This window comes from Macrotis lagotis, chromosome 4 (assembly GCF_037893015.1).
Source record: "Macrotis lagotis isolate mMagLag1 chromosome 4, bilby.v1.9.chrom.fasta, whole genome shotgun sequence".
NCBI classification, from domain to species: domain Eukaryota; kingdom Metazoa; phylum Chordata; class Mammalia; order Peramelemorphia; family Peramelidae; genus Macrotis; species Macrotis lagotis.
The window spans coordinates 103,103,007-103,107,996 of record NC_133661.1 but is presented as its reverse complement, the minus strand read 5'-3'; the positions used below and the strand labels follow the sequence as shown (position 1 = coordinate 103,107,996).

Sequence of the window (4,990 nt, the reverse complement as noted above, 5' to 3'; positions counted from 1 at the left end):
GTATACCCTAACAACAATATGGGGGTGTTGATCAACCTTGATGGACTTGTTCATTCCTTCAGTGCAACAATCAGGGACAATTTTGGGTTATCTGCAGTGGAGAATGCCATCTGTGTCCAGAGAAAAATTGTGGAGTTTGAACAATGACCAAAGACTATTATCTTCAGTTTAGGGGGAAAAAAGTTATCTTATTATGCAAATTTGCTATCTCTTATACTTTATTTTTCTTCCTTAAGGATATGATTTCTCTTTCATCATATTCAGCTGAGATCAGTGTATACCATGGAAACAATATAAAGACTAACAGAATACCTTCTGGGGGGGGGTGAGCTGAGGGAAGCAAGAATGGGGGGAAAATGTAAAACTCAAAATAAATAAAATCTTTCTTAAAAAAAAAGTAAATGAGGGTGGCTAGGTTGTGTAGTAGATAAAGCACTGGCCTTGGAGTTAGGAGTACCTGGGTTCAAATCCAGTCTCAGACACTTAATAATTACCTAGCTGTGTGACCTAGGGCAAGCCACTTAACCTCATTTGCCTTGCTAAAACCTAAAAAAAAAAAAAAAAGTAAATGTAGTGTTCATCAGACTTTGAAGGATGCTTTTATGTTTTGTTTTGTTTTGTTTTGTTTTGTTTTGTTTTGTTTTGTTTTGTTTTGTTTTTCTTCCCCTGGATGGGGATAGCATTTTCCATAGCCGGTCTACTAGGGGTGATCTAGCTCTCTGAACTATTGAGAGCAGCTGCATCTATCAGGGTTGAAGATTGCGTAAGTTTATTGTTAATCTGCACATTGTTCTCTTGAATCTGCTCCTATTGCTCAGTATCAGATCCTGTAATTCATTCTATGTTTCTCTAGAGTCTGACCATTTATATTTTCTTTTAGAACAATAGTATTCCATAATATTCATGTACCATAACTTGTTTAACAATTCCCCAGGTGATGGGCATCCTGTCAAATTCCAATTCTTTGTCACTATAAAAAGAACTCCTATGAATATTTTGGATCATATAGGACTTTTCCCATTTATTAATAATTTATTCTGAATATAGACCTAGAATTAGATTTGCTGAGTCAAAGGGTATGAACAAGTTTATTGCTCTTTGTGCATAGTCCCATAATGCTCTCCAGAATGGTGGATCAGTTCACAACTCCACCAGCAATGCATCGATGTCAAAGTCCTCCCACAACCTCTCCCACATTGATCATTTCCCTTTTTTTCTTATATTACCCAATCTGAGAGGTGTGAAGTGATCCCTCAGATTGTTTTAATTTGCATTTCTCTAATCAATAATGATTTGGAATATTTTTATATGATTATATATAACTTGAATTTCTTCATTGGAACACTGTCTATTCTTATGCTTGGAACACTTATCAATTGAGGACTGAATTGCAACCTTATAAATTTGATGCATATTTTAGAAATGAGATCTTTATCAAAACTCCTAGTTCTCCTTTCGCTCCGAGCTGTAGCGAGTGGCTGTGCGGGCGGCAACGACTTCTCCGGCTTTCGGCCCTCTCTCGCCGGCTTTCTCCTCCTAACTCCAGCTCCTTCTCCCGCCACAACCATGACGGAACAGGCCATCTCCTTCGCCAAGGACATCTTGGCCGGCGGCATCGACGCGGCCATCTCCAAGACCGCGGTGGCCCCCATGGCTGTTGCAGGTGCAGCATGCAAGTAAACAAATTGCTGCAGATAAGCAGTACAAAGGCATTATGGACTGTATAGTCCGAATTCCAAAGGAACAAGGGATGCTTTCTTTCTGGCGGGGCAACTTAGCAAATGTCATCAGATATTTCCCCACCCAGGCCCTTAACTTTGCCTTTAAGGATAAGTATAAGCAGGTGTTTTTGGGAGGAGTGGACAAGCACACACAATTTTGGAGGTATTTTGCCAGCAATCTTGCCTCTGGTGGTGCAGCTGGAGCTACTTCTCTCTGCTTTGTCTATCCCTTGGATTTTGCAAGAACCCACTTGGCAGCTGATGTTGGGAATTCTGGCACTGAAAGAGAATTCAAAGGCCTGGGAGACTGCCTTGTAAAAATCACCAAGTCTGATGGAATTCGTGGCTTGTATCAAGGTTTTAATGTCTCGGTTCAGGGTATCATTATTTATAGAGCAGCCTACTTTGGAATCTATGATACAGCAAAAGGTATGCTCCCAGATCTGAAGAACACTCACATTGTGGTAAGCTGGATGATTGCACAGACAGTGACTGCTGTAGCGGGTGTGGTCTCCTATCCTTTTGATACCATAAGGCCGCGAATGGTGATGCAGTCTGGATGCAAAGGAGCTGATATCATGCACACTGGTACAACTGACTGCTGGAGGAAAATCGCTGAAGATGAAGGTGGCAAAGATTTCTTCAAGGGTGCTTGGTCCAATGTTCTGAGAGGCATGTGTGGAGCTTTCGTACTTGTCCTGTATGATGAATTGAAGAAAGTAATCTAAGAACATCCTAACTAAAAATGGAACCAGTAAATATAGATCATGTAGAATACTTAACCATATTTAGCATTTTTGGACCATTGACCTTCAAGAAATTCCTGTTCTCATTTTATTCAGGCCAGATAATATTTGTAGAAGAGCCAAGAACAGCTCTTAGAAAAAGGGACTCATTTATTGTGATCCATTATTCACACAGTGGAACTGATGATGATTCTGCATATTGATTCTATTGGTTTTTGGGGAAATAACAGTTACTGCGGGTCCACAAGAAAGCAGATCAACTTAGACCATCTAGTTTAAATGCTCTTTTGTAGGACCATAAATTTGTGTTTAAGTATTTATTTAAAAAAATCATGTCTCCCATTTGTACTTAAGCACTATATATATATACTATTTTGCACAGCTGATTATTTGGCAGTTATGATGATCTGTGTTGGGCATTCTGCTGTAAAACAATAAATACACAGAAGACTCTAAGACTCCTGAAAAAAACTCCTAGTTCTGATATTTTCCCTAGGTTTTCCTCTTCCTTCTAATTTTGGCAGCATTGATTTTATTTGTGCAAAACATTTTTAATTTAATATAGCCAGAATCATTCATTTTGCAGTTTATAATGTGCTTTATTTATTGTTTGGTCACCCCTGCTTTTCTTCAGGGCCTTTTGTCCCAAACATGATGATGTAACCTTGGGCTTCCTCAGTGGAAAGACAATACCCAACTCTACCCATATCCTTTAAGTCTAATCTCTTCAATTATATTCAACCCTTTAATTATCCTAAAAGAAGTAAAGTTCTAAAGAATCAGAAGTGTTATATCTTCCCTTTTAGAATTCTATGCAATTTGATGTTATTGACCAATATTTGTTTTATTTTGTTTTGTGTTTTCCTTCCCCCTCTTCATTTACTTTTTTTATGCAACTCTTGAGTCCTGTATTTGGCAATTGAATTCTCTATTCAGTTCTTTCTTTGTGCCATGAAATTCTGGAAGTCCTTTATTGCATTGAACATTCATCCTTTTCCCTGACATTATATGCTAAATTTTGCAGGGTAGTACATTCTAGGTTGGAATCACAGGTCCAGTGTTGGGAGCCAGGGTCTCTAAGCTGTTTGACACAGTCGCAGCAAGAAGACTCAAGGCAGTCACACTGCCTAATGGAACAACATTTCCTTCTTCAATATATATAGGGATTTCATGCATACCAATATTTATAGGTTTATTATTGATTACAATATTTACTCACCCTAATACTGGAATGACTATAAAGGAAGGATTTCAGAAAAATTCCTTGAATAAAACAGATTGTGAACTCTGTCTAAATTTAACAGGACTGCCTCTCCCTGAGGCATACAAAAGGCTTCAACATTATGAAATCTCTGGAAAACCCAGCACTGGGAATTCCAAGAAGATGCCAGAATATATACAGGGAAAACAGATACAAGATGGGTCAGATAAAATTCCAGGGAAATTAATAGTTTTCCCCCCTTACCATACACATGAATATATGAAAAAGATGGTGAGAAAAATAGTTAGTACAGGTGACCGATATGTGAACTTCAGCAGCCTCAGTTTCATGGGAAAGAATAAAAGTCGCAGAAACTGTGGCTTCTACCAACAAGGCCAGAAAGAAAAATTGGTTATTGTAAGAGTTAACGGAGGGGTGGACAAGCATAAAGACCCTCACTACAAACTGTTAAGGAAGTGTGTCAAAAAACATTACCTACACAAAAAAATAAAAAACTTTCCATTAAAAGAATTGTTTAATTAATAACTTTAAATGAATTAACAATTATACAATGTAGTAATAAATATGGTAACAGACAGGTTAAAGTCATCATGGTCTGAATAGGGATAAGAAATCAATTAACTATATGATTATTACTTAAACTTGTAATCACATGATTAAAACTTGTAACCATATGAACTATATGATTGATGATGAAAATTGTACACTCTTGTAACCAAGGAAATGATCTCAGCTTGCTTGCTTGCTTGAGACATACATGATTCTGAAACTATAAAAATAAATCCAAGCAGCTGACAGTCAGTTAACCTGCTCCTGCCTATACCCACTTGTTGACTCAACTCATTTCGCAGACTCTATCCCTCCTGTCAGGTTCCAAGAACCCTGCAGAGGCTGGACCCCTGCAGTCCAGATCTTCTAATCCTTCAGTATTGAGGCTCATAGGTCCTGTGTGGATCTGACTGTGTTTCCTTCATAATTGAATTGTTTTCTTTTTTGCTGCTTGAAATATTCTCTCCTTCATTTGAGAGTTCTGGGATTGGTCTATAACAGTTCTTGGAGTTTTTATCCTGGGGTCTCTTTCTGGAGGGGTTCTGTGGATTCATTGAATAGTTATATTGTTTTCTTGCTCTAGCAGATTTGGACAATTTTCCCTTATAATTTCCTGCATGATGTTTTCCAGATTCTTTTTTTGATCTAGTCTTTCTGATAGTCTGATGATTCATAGATTTGTCTCTCCTGAATCTTTTTTCCAGGTCATTTGTTTTCACTGTGTGTGAATGTGTGTGTGTGTGTGCGCACAC

At 38.0% G+C, this 4,990-nt stretch overlaps 1 pseudogene; it reads left to right on the top strand.

The window, feature by feature from the left end:
- Nucleotides 1-1,483: 1,483 nt before the first annotated feature.
- Nucleotides 1,484-2,649, top strand: LOC141519979 (ADP/ATP translocase 3-like; annotated as a pseudogene).
- Nucleotides 2,650-4,990: the final 2,341 nt, after the last annotated feature.